The sequence below is a fragment of the Canis lupus genome, chromosome 31 (genome assembly GCF_003254725.2).
Source record: "Canis lupus dingo isolate Sandy chromosome 31, ASM325472v2, whole genome shotgun sequence".
Lineage (NCBI taxonomy): Eukaryota > Metazoa > Chordata > Mammalia > Carnivora > Canidae > Canis > Canis lupus.
The window spans coordinates 30,866,512-30,883,958 of NC_064273.1; positions in this window are offsets into that span (position 1 = coordinate 30,866,512).

Genomic DNA, 17,447 nt, shown 5'->3' on the forward strand with positions numbered 1-17,447 from the left:
GCAGACGCTGATTCAGTAAGGTCTGGCGGGTAGGGCCTGAGACTCTGCATTCCTAATAAATACTCCCAGGGGTATTGATACTATTGATCTGAGTTTCAACCTTTGAGGAGCAGTGTTCTATGTGACCCCAATAAAAGATGCTAACACCACTTAGCCTGCTGAGGGACAGCTTTTGATGGCCCTGGCCTCCCGTATAGACTCCTGCCACTAATAAACCATAAAAGAAAGAAGAGAGGTTCTAACAGTTGCCCATTGCCAGTGTTTGCTCCTACTGGTACCAGAGACACTGCCTTCTGAATAAAGAAACAATATTTCATCCTTCACGCAATTTCTGCTGATGACTGTGTCCATATGAGCCATGGCTCCCAACCTAGGCTTTGCTGTGGCTACCTGCTCTGAATATTGACCCACGACAATTAAAAAGAGCTTGTTATCCCAACCTGAGTACTCTTAAGCAAGATCTGTTTCCCAAACAGGCAGCCGCCATGAGTAAGGCAACTCCAATCAGATAAAGTCATTTGCAGTTTTCTCTACCCTTTCAATTATAGGGGGGAAAGTCAATACTGTAGTAAGGGCCTCCTCAATCAGGTCTTGCCAGCACACTCTAGATGAAATGCCAAAGAGGAAACAAGGATCCACTCAAAGCAAAGTCAGAGCATGTATCAAAAGCAAGAGGTATAGAAGAAGAGTAATCGAAAGGAAATAGACGTGACAGGAGCTCCCCCATTTGCAAGTTGATTTAGTCTTGATCTAAGGACAGGTAATGGAGGCACAAAGGAAGTACAACAGACCAAAGAAATCATTTAAAATAAGACCGCCTGCACAGTCACTATGTGATGCTGTGCTAGGTCACTTCACATCATCAGCAGTTTGGGATCTGGAGGCTGTCAGCTGCCTGTGGACGAGGAAACCCAAGGACACCCTGACATTTTCACTCTACCTTGAAGCTCTGTCTTCAGATCAAACGCACATCTCTAAAGACAGTTGGGCCAGCCCTCCCATCAGACGAAAGAAATGGCTTCTTTCCTGCTCTCTCCACAAAATGCACCATTTTCTACTTCCAGAAACATCTGGCAAGAGACGAGTCAGAGAACTAGACCCCTTCCTTTGTGAAGGTGGTCATTTTAAACTCCTTTAAAAGTGACTCTTCCACTGTTTGCCTGCATGTCAGGACCTGAGTCTACCCGCTATCAATGCTGTTAGAAATGAAAACTGCTATCTGGTGGGAGAAATTGTTTCTTTCTCAAAAGAAAGTGGTAAGTATCAACATTTATTTATGGCTTGTCTGTGGGCAGAGACAGGGCAGTTTCTGCATCTTTTCAAACCCCCACCCCCACCCCAGACCCTTCCTCTGAACTCAACACACCTGGTCCCTTGTCTGGCAGCTGTCACCTTGAACTAATGTTTATCTGCCTGTGTTTCTCACCCAAGGAGACCCAACACCCCACAGAGAACATGAATCTCTGCATTTTATCCCAGTAGCAACACACAGAGTTGTTTTTGCCTTGTTTGGATCCTACAAACATCTGAAAAAAATGACACTCTGTTTGTTGCCTTATTTTGACAGTGCCTTGAGGACCGGAGTTAGCGTCCTCAGCTTGGCCGGTCTTCTTGTGCCATCTAGTGTACAAAGATAGAAATGTCTCAACTCATGGCAAAGTCCCACGAAGATTCAGAGATCCACTTTGTATTTTTCAGGCATCAATCCAAACACTGGGACACTTACAGGCATAACTTGTATTTTTAAAAAGAGTTGCATGAGGGGCGCCTGGATGGCTCAGTTGGTTAAGTGTCTGCCTTCAAATCAGGTCAATCCCCAGGTCCTGGGATTGAACCCCATGTCTGGCTCCCCACTCAATGGGGAGTCAGCTTCTCCCTCTTCCTCTCCCCTTGTTCATGCTCTCTCTCTCTCAAATAAATAAGTAAAATCTTTAAAAAAAAGAGTTGCATGAAAAGAACTAAAATGCACTGAGCATCTGTTGTGCCTGGCCACCTATACTTAAAAGTACTCACTGAACAAAATGTTAAAGCATTTGAGCTTTGGATTAATCTGTATCAGTATGGATTGGAACCATTTAAAAGACTAATTTAAGTAGCACAAAGTTATGTAGCAATGGGCACTCTGTTTTCTGCCTCCCAAACTATTGTCATTGTAGGCACTGGAAAACCAGAGTGTTCCAGCTGGGACTAGTTAAAGCACCTTGTTCCTATAGTGCAGAGGCTCAGAAGGGGGACTGTGACATATATCAGAGTCACCTGGGAGGTTTTGGGCCCCCAATATCCTGGCACACCCCAGACCAACTAAATCAGAGCCTATGGGGTGAGACCCCAGGCTCAGTAGTTTTTAAAGCTCTGCCTTGTGCAAGGGAGGTGACATCAATCAGTAAGATGGAGGGCTAGGGGGTCCCAATGCTCATCTCTGCCCAGAAGAAAACAACAAAAATAGTTAATAAACAACTATAAACCAATGAAGATAACTCAGGGAAAGTTCTGGACTACAATTTAAAAAAAAGCAAAAACCCTGCAGAGCTTAAAATCCAAGAATGGTCACATAGAAGAAGACAGGAAGTATTTTACCCACATCTCCCCATCATCAAGTCAAAAGAAGCTTGGAGCACGAGGGATCCACTCAGGGGAAGCTCCTTTCAGGGGGTAAAGAAGATCAGAACCCCAGCAAGCCACAGCACTGTGGATGTTTGCAGCCTTTGCTACCGTGGCCTCCCACAGTCTACACCAATGCTGATCCCAGCTGATGGAACTCCCAGACTCCCCACCACTGAGTCCTCTTCTCATAGCTCAAGCTGTCATTGCAATAATATCTACCCTCAGGAACCCTGTCACTGCTGTGCCCAGCTCTTTGAGATCAAGACTTCAAGGTGTTTCACCATATACAAGATGAGAGCTGCCACTGCCCTGAGCCCTGCCCTCAACTAAGGTTGCTTTATCCCATTACAGGAGCTACTCTGAACCCCACCCCCAGGTCCCAGGTTGTGGCTGTGAACCTTCACTGATGGGGCTGTGCTGCCACTGCTCTGACCCTCCACCACCCAGGTTCCAGGTTGCTGCTCTGAACCATCATTGCCAGGTGACACTACCACTGCTCTGATCCCTATCCCTAGGTTCCAGATCAAAGCCCTGAACTGCCATTGTCAGGGGCACTGCTGTTGCCCTGAGTCTTGCTCCCTGGATATTAACATGTGGCTTTGACAGGCCATCACTAGAGATGTCCTTCTGCTACCCTGAAACTTCCCCTGAGGCCAAAGTTGGGACTTTGACTCATCACTATCCACAGGCTGTACTGCTACTGTACCCTGCCCCCTAGACCCAAGCCACTGCTATGCCTGGCCATCCTGGGGCCTGTGGCTCCATTATCTATCTGGCCAAAATCGCTACATGACCCAGAGCCCCAGACCCTGGTTTCACAGGATTCTACACATACCCACACCTTCGACATGAGTGCCACTGCTACAGCAAGTGCACCTGTGCCCCCAGGACCCAGGCACTGTGGTAGTTCCACATGCACCTGAGTCCAAGATTCCAGTTCTATGAGTTCACTCATTGCTCTGAGCGCTAGCATTCCAGACTATATGCCAAGAGGGGATCCCCTTTGCTATAACTTTTTCCAACAGGCAAAAATAGAAGAACAGAAAATCCTGGCAACCTTCACCTTGAATATCCCAACAGCCTTAATTAGGCACCATGCCATCCACAGTCTTGGTCACAGAATAAAACCACAAATCTTTGCCTACACTGACCTCAGCTGATGGAGTTTCATGGAGATTACACGGCTGTGCCTTCCAAGAATGAAAGACGCAGCATCCTACTCAGCTGGTGCCCTTGCAGCCACCTTCCGGTGAGAGTCTTTCCCCACCAAAGCCAGTTCAGATGTCTGGAAGAAGTGAATGCACCATCGATTGTGCAAACATCAACACAAAGCCATCAGAAACATGAAAAGGCAAACATGTCACTATCAAAGGAACATGATTTTCCAGGAACCAAATCCCAAAGAAATGCAGATCTGTGAGTTACCTGAAAAAGAATATAAAATAATCATTTTAAGGAAGCTCAGTGAGATTCAAGAGAACACAGACAATTTAATGAACTCAGGAAAACAATATATGAACAAAATGAGAAGTACAACAGAGACATAAATCATAGGAAAAAAACTGAGACTCTGAGCTGAAAGAATACAATGAATGAAATTAAAAATACAATAGAAAGCTTCACCTTAGGCTCAATCAGGCAGAAAAAAGAATCTGGAAACATGAAGACAGATCAAGTTGAAATTATCCATTCAGAGAAGAAAAATGAAATTAGAATGAAAAAAAATAAAGAAAATCCATGTGAATTATAGGATAGGATACAGCCAGTGAAATAGTATCTGCACTATGGATGACCCAGAGGGAGAAGAGACAGAGAAAGGAACAGAAAACGTAAGAATGGTTGAACACTTACTAAATCTGGGGAAAGTATGGCCATCCAAGTACATGAAGCTCAAAGGCCCCCAAACAGATACAACCCAAAGAGATCTTCACCAAGACTCAAAATCAAAGACAAAAAGATAATTTTGAAAATAACAAGAGAAAAAAAAAAGATTAATCACATACATGGGAATCCTAATAAGTCTATCAGCAGATTTCTAGCAGAAACCTTACAGGCTAGGAAAGGAGATAACATATTCAAAGTACTCAAGGAAAAAAAAAAAACTGCCAACCAAGAATACTTTACACAGCAAAGTTGTCCTTAAGAAGTAAAGGAGAGGGCAGCCCAGTTGGCTCAGTGGTTTAGTGCCACCTTTGGCCCAGGGCCTGATCCTGGAGACCCGGAATTGGGTCCTGCATTGGGTTTCCTACATGGAGCCTGCTTCTCCCTCTGCCTGTGTCTCTGCCTCTCTCTCTCTCTCTCTCTGTCTCTCATGAATAAATAAAATCTTAAAAAAAAAGAAGTAAAGGAGAAATAAAAACTCTCACAAACAAATATTGAGGGAATTTGTCACCACCATACCTGCCTTACAAAAAATGCTAAAAGGAGTTATTGAGGCTGACACACCAAAAAACAGTAATTAGCAACATGAAAACAGATGGAAGTATAAATTCACTAGTAAAGGAAAACATATCATCAAATTCAAAATACTCTAATACTGCAAAGGTAGTACGTAAATCACTTTGAACTCCAACCTACAGATTAAGAGACAAAAATAGTAAAAATAACTCTAGCAACAATATTTTGTTAATGGATAGATAATATAAAAAGATGTAACTTGGGACATCAACAATATAAACTGTGTAAGCATGTAAATGTTTGGAAGATTTTTATGCAATTGAAGTTATCAGCTCAAAATAGTCATAATTAAAAAATGTATTCTAAAAGTTTCATGATAACCACAAAGCAAAAATCTGTAACAGATACACAAATGATAAAGAGAACAGTATCAAAGCATACCACTATAAAAAATCATCAGCTCACAAAAAAAGACAGCAAAAGAAGAAGAAAGCAAGAAAGGAACTACAAAAAAATCAGAAAAAGCATTTAACAGGATGGTGATAGTAAGTCCTTACCTATCAGTAATTATTCTAAATGTAAATGGTTTAAATTATCTAATTAAAAGAAAAGAATAGACAAAAAACACATTCAAAAAAAAACAAAACCCAACTAAATGCTACTTACAAGAGACTTGAGTTTTAAGGACACTTAGAAGCTGAGAGTAAAGGGAGGAAAGATATTCTGTGCAAATGAAAAACAAAAGAGGGCAGGGATAGAAATACTCAGATCAGACAAAATAGATTTTAAGTCAAAATCTGCAACAGAGACAAAGAAGCATTTATAATGATGAAGGGGTTGATTCACCAAAAGGATAAACATCTACATACCCAATATTGGAAAACCTATACATATTAAACAAGTATTAATAGATATGAAGGCAAAAATAGACAGCAATGCAACAATAGTAGGAAACTTCAATACCTCACTTTCAACAGATCATTCAGAGAGAAAATCAGTAAAATAATAACAATAATAATAATAATAATAATAATAATAATAGATTTGAATGACACTTTAGACCAAATGTACCTAACAGACATATACCGAGTACTCTATCCAACAGCAGGAGAAATCACATTCTTCTCAAGGACACATGAAACATTCTCCAGAATAAATCATATGTTAGGTCACAAGATAAGCATTAAGAAATTTAAAAACATTGAAATCCTATCAAGTATCTTTTCCGGGGATCCCTGGGTGGCGCAGCGGTTTGGCACCTGCCTTTGGCTCAGGGCGCGATCCTGGAGACCCGGGATCGAATCCCACATCGGGCTCCCGGTGCATGGAGCCTGCTTCTCTCTCTGCCTGTGTCTCTGCCTCTCTCTCTCTCTCTGTGTGTGACTATCGTAAATAAATAAATAAATAAATTTTTTTAAAAAAGTATCTTTTCCAACAGCAGTGATTTGAGACTGGAAATCAGTAACAAGAAGAAAGCTGGAAATTTACAAATATGTGAAAATTCAACCACACACTTAGCAACCAATGGATCAACAAAGAAATAAAAAAATATCTAGACACAAACAAAAATGGAAACACAACACACCAAAACTTATGGAATGCAGTCAAAGCAGTTCAAAGAGGAATATTTATAGTAATAAATGTTTACAATAAGAAAAAAGACTCAAATAAACAACTTAACCTTATACCTCAAGGAACTGGATAAAGAAAAACAAAGCCCAAAATTAGCAGAAAGAAGGAAAGAATAAAGATTAGACCAGAAATAAATGAAATATAGAGAGGGGAATCTGGGTGGCTCAGTCAGATAAGCATCTGCCTTCGGCTCAGGATGTGATCTCAGAGTCCTGGGATCAAGCCTCAGGTCAGGCTCCCTGCTCAGTGAGGAGTCTGCTTCTCCTTCTTGTTCCTGCTTTCTATCACTCTCTCAAGCAGATAAATAAATAGTCTTTTTTTAAAAAACACTAGGGAAACAATAGAAAATATGAACAAAAGTAGGAATGGGCTTTTTGAAAAAATAAACACAATTGACAAATATGTAGCTAGACTAAGCAGAAAAAGATGACTCCATAAAAACAAATGAAAGAAGAGATATTACAAGTGATACCACAAAAATTCTAAAGATCATAAGAGACAGACAGCTATGGACCATTATATGCCAACAAATTATATAATTCAGAAGAAATTGATAAATTCATAGAAACACACAACTTACCAAGACTGATCATGAAATAATAGAAAATTTGAACAGACCAATAATAAGCAAGGAAATTGAATTAGTAATCAAAAATCTCCCAACAAATAAAAGCCCAGGACCAGATGGCTTCACAGGTGAATTTTCCAAACATTTAAAGAAAAATTAATACCAATCTTTTATAAACTCTTCTAAAAAATTGCAAAGAAAGGAACACTTCCAAACACATTTTATGAAGCATTACCCTGGTAACTGAAGGCAGTCCAGGATACTACAGGCAAAGAAAATTACAAGCCAGGGATCCCTGGGTGGCTCAGCACTTTGGTGCCTGCCTTCAGCCGAGGGCGTGGTCCTGGAGTCCCAGGATCGAGTCCCATATCGGGCTCCCTGCATGGCGCCTGCTTCTCCCTCTGCCTGTGTCTCTGCTTCTCTCTCTCTGTGTTTCTCATGAATAAATAAATAAAATCTTAAAAAAAAAAGAAAGAAAGAAAATTACAAGCCAACATCCCTGGTGAACCCAAATGCAAAAATCCTCAACAAAATACTAGCAAACCAAATTCAAGAACACACTGAAATGATCACACACCAGGATCAAGACGGATTCATCCATAGGATGCAAGGATGTGATATACTACATTAATAAATGTGATTAACTAAATTAACAAGATAAAGGATAACAATCGTATGATCATTTTAACAGATGCAGAAAAAACATTTGAAAAAATTCAATGTCCTTTCATAATAAAATTCTCAACAAATTAGATATAAAGGAAATGTTCCTCAGAATAATAAAAGGGCAGCCCAAGTGGCTCAGCGGTTTAGCGCTGCCTTCAGCCTGGGGAGTGATCCTCGAGACCCAGGATCGAGTCCCATATTGGGCTCCCTGCATGGAGCCTGCTTCTCCCTCTGCCTGTGTCTCTGCTTCTCTCTCCCTCTCTCTCTCTCCTCTCTGTGTATTCTCATGAATAAATAAATAAAATCTTTAAAAAAAAAAGAATAATAGAAGTCATATACAACAAACCCACAGCTACATTATATACATTGGTGGAAAGTTAGAAGCCTTTCCTCTAAAATCAAGAGTAAGACAGGGATGCCCACTCCTACCATATCCATTCAATATAGTACCGGAAGTCCCAGCCACAGTAATTAGTTAAGAATAAGAAATAAAGGCATCCAAATCAGAAAGGAAGATGTGAATTACCTATTCATAAAGATGTTCATACTACCCAAAGTGATCTACAGATTCAATCCAATCTCTATCAAAATCCTAATGGCATCCTTCACAGAAATAGGAAAAAAAGTATTCGAAAATTTGTATGGAATTACAAAAGACCCCAAACAGCCAAAGTGATACTGGAAAAAACAAAAAAACAAAAAAGAACAAAGTTGGAGGCATCACACTCCTGATTTCAAGCTATATTTACAAAGCTAGAGTAATCAGAACAGTATGGTACTGGCATAAAAACCATCATATGGAAGAGAATAGGGAGCCCAGATGTAAACCCACACATACAAGGTCAACTAAATTTTGACAAGGGCCCCAACAACACACAATGGGGAAAGGATAATCTCTTCAATAAATGGTTCTGAGGAAACGGAATATCCACATGCAAAAGAGTAAAACTGGATCCCTATAGTACTGCCACTCACAAAAACTAACTCAAAAGAGATCAAAGATTTAAATATAAGACCTGAAACCATAAAACTCCTAGAATAAAACATAGGGGAAAAGATCCTTGATAAAGGCCTTGGCAATGATTTCTTGGATAAGACATCAAAGGTACAGGTAAAAAAGCTGTAAATAAAAAATAAAAAAATAAACAAGTGGGACTGCATCAAACTAGAGAGCTTCTGTGCGGCATGGAAACAATGAGTTGAAAAGGCAGCCCACAGGATGGGTGAAAATATTTGCAAAATATATATATCGTAAGGGGTTGTTATACAAATGTACAAAGAACTCATACACTTCAATAGGAAGAAAAGCAAATAATACAATTTTAAAATGGGTGCAGGACCTGAATAGACATTAAAAAAAAAAAGACATAGGGACGCCTGAGCAGTGGAGCATCTGCCTTCAGCTCAGGGCATGATCCTGGAGTCCTGGAATTGAGTCCCACACCGGGCTCCCTGCATGGAGTCTGCCTCTCTCTGCCTACATCTCTGCCTCTGTGTGTGTGTGTGTCTTTCATGAATAAATAAATAAATAATCTTAAAAAAAAAAAGACATACAAGAGATATATGAAAAGATGCTTCACATCCCTGATCCTCAGGAAAGTGCAAATCAGAGCCACCATGAGATAACATCTAGTAAGATGGCTGTTGAAAAAATGAGAGATATCAATGTTGGTGAGGATGTGGAAAAAAGGACACTTAGACACTGTTGGTGGTAATATATATTGGTAAAGCCATTATGGAAAGCAGTATAATGGTTCCTCAAAAAAAAAAAAAACTTATAATTGATCCAAAGGAGTTGAAATCAGAATCTTGAAGAGATATCTGCACACTCATATTCATTACAGCATTAATCAAAATACCCAAGATACAGAAACAGTGTAAAGTGCCCTTCAACAGATGAATGAGTAAAGAAAACATGGTACATACAAACAATGGAATATTATTCAGCCATAAAAAAGGAAATCCTGCCAATGCAATTGCATGGAGCAATTTGGAAGGCATTTTGCTAAGTGGAATAAGCCAGACTGAGAAAGACAAATGCTGTCTGATATCAGCTACATGGAATATTAAGGTGGAAAATAAGCCAGTTTCATAGAAACGGAGAATAGAACAGTGGTTGCCAGGGGCTGGAAATATGGGACAATGCTGCAGCATTGGTCAATGGGTGCAATTTTTCAGTTGTTAAGAAGAATAAGTTCAGAAGAACTACTGTACAGCATCATCAGTTAATACTACGGTATTGTTTACTTGAAAGTAAACTTGAAAGATTCGCTGAGAGCAAACTGTAAGCATTCCCAACACAGAAAGAAATAAAAGTTAACTACGTTAACTATGTGAGCTGATGGTCGTGTTCATTATCTTGATCTCCGCAATCATTCTATAATGTAGAGGTATATCAAATCATCATGTGTACACTTTGCCTTTTTTTAAGATTGATTGATTGATTGAAGAGAGAGAGAGAGAGAGGAAGAGAGAGCATGAGCAGGGGCAGAGGCAGAGGGAGAAGCAGACTCCTCGCTGAGCAGGGAGCCTGATGCAGGACTCGATCTCAGGACCCCAGAATCATGACCTGAATCTAAGGCAGATGCTTAACCAACTGACCCGCCCAGGTGCCCCTGTACACTTTAAGTCTATTCAAATATATTTGCTAATTACTCCTCAATAAAATTTTTAAAAATGCTTCGTCCGTGGTTCCCATAAACAGCTAAGGCTTGGAATGGCTGCTGCCACCCTTACTATCTGAGGCTTGGGAGGACCTGAGAAGCAAAGATCTATGCTGCCTGCAACAGACACAGCCTTACACTGGACCCCTGTCATGAACGACACCCTGAATTCCCTTTTATCTTAGACATTTTGAGGTCTCCCTAGGTGCCCCTGACAGGGACAAAGTTAGAGCTGGAATTATTTACTGTCCTCATAATTGCTAAGTAGACCCTGCACAGTCCTGGTTTTTTGCCTTATCTTCTGGCTCGAGGCAACAGCAGAAGGCTTTTAAATCCCTATGGCCAGAGCTGCGTAACCAGACAGGGACCCTTGAGATCGAAAGGAGAGTCCCCCACCTGCAGGACAAGTTCCTCTGAAACGGGACAAGGCTGCCTTTTGGGATCACTCGCCCCTGCTCGCCCCTCTGCCCTTTATGGGATGTATAGGTGTCACTGTGACAGGGAGGGAGCTTGGCCCACAGGGACCCCCTGGGAAGGCCCTCTTTCTCCTGGCACCTGGGTGCTGCTGGCTCTTTGTTGCCAGTCTGCACAATGATTTTGAGGAAGCTGCCTGTTAGAACATGAAAAGGAGACAAAACAAAACAAACCGTGCTAAGGGGGCCTATCCCCACCCTGCACTGTAGGCTGCCCATCTTTGGAGGCAGAAATAGGTCTGATGAGTAATGGACTTGAATTTGGAGACTCCTGGGTTCTAATCTGAAATGTACAATGTGGGCAAGTGACTCAACCCCTCTATTCCTCCGTTTTTTCTTCATCTCTGGTAAAACATGGAATACTTGCCCCACAGAGCTGCTATGAAAATAAGATGGGAACACGGAATGAGAACAGAAAGGCCAAAGATGGGAGGGACTTGGTCCACGTTAGTGTCTTCTCCACCCTTCCCTGGGCTGGGGCTCCCACCTCCCTCTCTCCTCCAACTGCCTCACTCCCACTCTGATTTTTCTTCAGAAGAATACAGTCCAGAAAGTCCATTTGTGAGAACGTCTAGATGTTATACTACGGAAGGAGAATGCAGGACACTGTGACGTCCACAGGAATCAGAAAGAAAATGTGGATTCTGCTATGCCAGATCCAGGGTCCAGAGCAAGCTCCTCCATCTCTCAGGGTCTCAACCACAAAATGAAGGGGTCTGAGTGGACCATCTCAAGGACCTCTCACCCCAACCCTCTGACAGTACACGTATTCTGAGGCCTGATCTCAGAGTCACACAATCTGGGGTCTGCCTAACGCATCACATCAGGAGTCATGAAAGGACCCAACTACAACCCAGGGACCCTCAGAGGGCACTCCTCCATTGGAATCTCTAGATCGGTGGTTCACAAACAATGGGCACAGAAGTCACCCAGGGGCTCACTGAAAATACATATTCCTGCACCTACCTCCCAGAGATTGATTCTGTGGGCTTGGGATGAGCTCATAGTACCTGGCAGTTTCTGATGTCATGGTCAGGGGCCCACAGACTGACACACATGCTCTTAATAAAGGCTTCAACTACCTGTGACCAGAGGTAGCTCCACCTGTACCCTATGTGGCCCGGTGTTCACCTGCTGAATGCCCTCGGCCACATCACTTCCCTTCTCTGCACCTGTTTGCTCTTCTATACTATGTGGCTACTAACACCTCTCTCAGGGAATGGGTTGTCATTTTTGAAGGTGGGTTCCTTGGGCCATGAGTCTGCTCTTCCATATATTAGGGAGTCTCTTTGCTCATCAAAAGGATTTTTTTAAAGATTTTATTTATTCATGAGAGACAGAGAGAGAGGCAGAGACACAGGCAGAGGGAGAAGCAGGCTCCCTACAGGGACCCCGATGCAGGACTTGATCCCGAAACTCCAGGATCACACCCTGGGCCCAAGGCAGGCGCTAAACCACTGAGCCACCCAGGGATCCCAAGAGAACAGATTTAAACAGGCAAGGCTGTGGTGTCTCAGCACTCCACATGTTCTTCCAAGGATGGCCAATCCAGCAGCACTTTAATTTTATAGAGTCCTGATCAGGTGAGATCAGATCAGGTGCCTCCCTAAGCCTGTCTGCAGCTTTCACAAACACAATCTTTGTGGTATGAACATTATAAGCACAGCGTCTGGAGGATGACTGAGGTCTGAATCCTAGCTCTGCCACTTAGCAGCTATGGGACCTCAGCAATAAATAACTTCACATTTACAAAATCAAGAAAGCGTTACCTCAACATTTCATGGTAAGGATTAACAAGGTGATAAATGTAATGATGGGTACTTACTGATGTTGTCAGATTGATAGACTCTGGACCTTCCTGGAAAAAGTGTTAGCAGCAAGTGAGAAGAGACGTAGAATCCTCATTAATTAGGCACTAGCCTTACTTTAAAAAAAAAAAAAAAAGTTTCTTGCCATGTAACTCATAGGCCATACATACCACTGACCCATTTAAAGTGCACAATCCGATGGGCTTCAGTATTTATGCAGAGCCACGTAGCCATCACGACTAGAGAGCACTTCTGTTGCCCCAAATGAGACCCTATGTTCTAGCCCTTGCCACCCAATCCCAGCAGCACCCCAGCCCGAAACACGGCAACCACTCATCTACTTCCCATCGCTCTAGATTTGCCAATTCTGCACATTTCCTATAAATACAGTTATATGTGGTCTCTTGTGATTGGGTTCTTTCATTTAGCATGTTTCTAAGGCTCATCCCTGTTGTCGCATATACGAGTACTTTGTTCCTTTCTGTGCCTAAATAATATTCCATTTTATGGCAAAATCTCATTTATCCATTCGCCCACAGATAACATTTGCATTGGGGCTGTTACGAGTAACTGTTATGCAAACTGCTACAAACATTCACATTCAAGTTTTTGCCTGGACATGTTTTCAAGTCTTGGGTAACGAACCTAGGAGGGGAACTGCTGGGTCATAAAATCTATACTGTTGGAGGAAGGGCCAGACTGTTGATCAAAGCAGCTGCACCATTGGACTTCTCCCTCAGCGGTGTAAGAGGGCTCCAATTTCTCCGCATCCTTAACACTTTATCTTCTTGATTACAGCTGTCCTGGAGGGTGGGAAGTGGTGACTCTGCATTTTTATTAAATTCCATTATATTGTTGTTTTTAGAAATTTACTCACAGCCTAATGTTAAAACTATGGGATAGTTTAACCATGAATAGAAGGAAATTAAACAAGAAAATATCCCAAGGAAAGGTTATAACAGAATGATATAGAAAGGTGTCCTCTGAAAGGTGAAAGAGAACAGCACCAGAGAGTACACAGCATTGTTGTTATGTGGCACACAGGCATGTGGCATGCTGGAATGCTGTATGTGGTACACCGGTATTGTATTGACACACTAGCATGCTGTGTTGGCACACGGGCATGCTGTATTGGCACATTGGTATTGTACTGACACACTACCATGTTGTGTTGGCACACTGGCAGGTGGCACACTGGCATGTTGTATGTGGTACACTGGTATTGTATTGAGACACTAGCGTGTTGGCACACTGGCATGTGGCACACTGGCATGTTGTATGTGACACACCGGTATTGTATTGACACACTGGCATGTTGTGTTGGCACACTGGCATGTGGCACACTAGCATGTTGTATGTGGTACCGTTATTGTATTGACACACTGGCATGTTGTGTTGGCTCATGGGCATGCTGTATGTGGTACACCGGCATGCTGTATTGGCACACCGGCATGTTGCATGTGGCAAATGGGCATGCTGTATGTGGCACAGTGGTACTGTATTGACACAGTTGCATGTTGTGTTGGCACACTGGCATGCTGTGTTGGCAAATGGGCATGCTGTATGTGGCACACGGGATTGTATTGACACACTAGCCTGTTGTGTTGGCACACTGGCATGTTGTATGTGGTACACTGATATTGTGTTGACACACTGGCATGTTGTATGTGGCACAGTGGTATTGTATTGACACACTAGCATGTTGTGTTGGCACACGGGCATGCTGTGTTGGCATGTGGGCATGTTGTATGTGGCACACTGGTATTATATTGACCCACTAGCACGTTGTGTTGGCACACTGGCATGGGGCACGCTGGCATGTTGTATGTGGTACACTGGTATTGTATTGACACACTGGCATGTGTTGGCACACTGGCATGCTGTGTTGGCAAATGGGCATGCTGCATGTGGCACACTGGGATTGTATTGACACACTAGCCTGTTGTGTTGGCACACTGGCATGTGGCACACTGGCATGTTGTATGTGGTACACTGATATTGTGTTGACACACTGGCATGTTGTATGTGGCACAGTGGTATTGTATTGACACACTAGCATGTTGTGTTGGCACACTGGCATGGGGCACGCTGGCATGTTGTATGTGGTACACTGGTATTGTACTGACACACTGGCATGTTGTGTTGGCTCACTGGCATGTTGTATAAGGTTCTTGGCTTTGTTGTATGCAGTACGCTGGCAAAGTTATAGAAAGATGCTTCAGGCCCACTTCTTCCCTCTTAATGTTCCATTCCCTGTAATTTACAAATGACTCTCTGGATCTGTTCACAAAAAAGCCCTTTTCCAACTGAACCAACATGGCTGCATTCCTGACAAACCTCTACATTCAAATGTCAGCTGACAAACTGATTTTTGTTATACTTTAGTCCTCTGGACAAAACCTACTGCCCAACATTAATCTGTCACACCGAATGTGATTGCTGTTTGCCAAATGAAGAGCTATTATAGTAAGTTTCCTCCTATTTCTGTACCTTGATGGCTCTCAGGGTGGTGTCTAAGTGCTTCAGTGAAAGCTGTTTTCTTAGAATTAACAGCTCTGGTTTCCTGTGTCATTACCTGTCTCCACCTTCAGGCAGAAGCACTTAATGCCCCCAGTCTGAGGAGTGCCTTTTCTGTTTTTAGTTCGAAATATTTGAGGTATGCCTCAAATAGCCCTTAACTTCCAGGTGTCTGTCCTTCAGGCCAAGTCAGCCCTCGGGACACTTACCACCCACAAACTGTAACCAGAGAGCAACAAGGGGTGAGTGTGCTTGGAACCTCAGCCATGTCCAAGGTGCCAGTGAGGAGAAAACAGAAAAGGAAGAAGATGGAAATGGTGCGAGAGGAAAGAAGAGGGAAACAGTGGTGCTCAGAGATCAGCTCAGGCTGTCCCTCCTGTCTTGGCAGAGATGGGTTTTGCAGGTCCTTGCAAATCACTGCAAGGACAAGCCAAAGGAGGCCGCGTTGTCTCTATCGACAGTGGTTTACCCCGTGGGTCAGGCTGCCCTGCAGGAGCCACAGATTTCTCACATGCATTGTCTACGAATGGAAAAGTCTTATTCAGATGTTTTTCAAATATGCACAGATCGGGTGTGGATGATGAAACACTTCTCATTTGTAAATGTATAGACTTTTGTCACGTCTATTTTTTTTTCTAAGCACGGGACAACCAAAGCACAACTATTACCACACAGGTCTGTGAAGTTTTTCATGTTAAGGGAGAGGGGGGGCTTTTTTTTTCAAAGGTATATGGCACCTTCAAGTAGGAGCTCATGTCCTATGTATTATATATATATATATAATTATACATATATTAATATAGTTAGGTCCTAAATGTCCACAAATAGGGGACAGAAAAATAAGTATGGATTAGCACAAGGGTCAGTGAACCATGGCCCATGAACTGTCTCTGTAGTCTTACTGGAACACAGCCATGCAACTTGTTTGCATATTGTCTGTACACTGTACAATATGGTTGGGACAAAGACCGTATGGCTCAGAGAGCTTAAAATATTTACTATCTGCCTCTTTAAAGTTTGCAGATCCCTAGTACAGCATATCCTAAAACACACTGCAACTATTTAAAAACAAAGTCAACACCAACTATATACAGGAATGGGGAAAGCTGTCTAGACACTCTGCCTTCTGAAAAGAGCAGGCCCCATCTGCTTGTTTGGGTGGTATTCCACAAGAGCAGGATTTCCAGCACTGGGGAAGAATGCAAACCTGGGAGGGAAAACCAGACCTAGGCACCAATGCCCCTGTCCATCCCCAACCTTGCAGAGGCCCAGTGGTTCCTCCAAGACTCCACCCCCTGCATGGTTTATCCAGGGGGTCCCCTGAGGCCAAGGACTAGTGAGAGCTGAGGAGGGAGCATCCCTTCTTCCCTCCCTGGTTCTGAAAATGATAAAGAGGAAAAGAGCAAGGATGGAAGCTCACATATGACTGTGGCTTTAGGGCAGTTTATCTACATGGAGCCCTATAATCAAGCAGACCTCCCCACTGTGCTGCAGCTGCGCCAGGCTCCCTGACTGGCATGTGTGGATGCCCACTGAAATGGAGGTGACAGGCCCATACAGGTGTACTACATCCCTTTGTCAGGACAGCACAGTAAATCCTGAACACAAACACGCCCAAGCTGGGGACCCTGGGCCCTCTGAGGGCAGGGTGAGTGGGCATTTTTACTGTAGCACACACTGGGTATATAATGTTAGGCAAGTTCTCTTCCTTTTTATTTATAACAGGGTTAAGTATGAGGATTAAATAAAACACTGCATGCCAAGGCCTGAGCACAGTACCTCACATTCAGCAATGCTAATATTTAATAAATGTCTTGTGTTTCGACAGTAGTCCAGTTTTTATGACATGTCCCTATCTGCTTCTGTGATGTATAACACCTGCTAACTCCCTCGCAGTCGTTCTGATTGTTGACTGACAGGCATGAGAATGCTATGAAAACTGTAAATTCTGAGCCAAGAGTTTTAAAAAGTACGAATTAGGGAAGCCCACGGTGGCTCGGTGGTTTAGCGCCCCCTTCAGCTGAGGGTGTGGTCCTGGAGACCCGGGATCGAGTCCCATGTCAGGCTCCCTGCACAGAGCCTGCTTCTCCCTCTGCCTGTGTCTCTGCCTCTCTCTCCC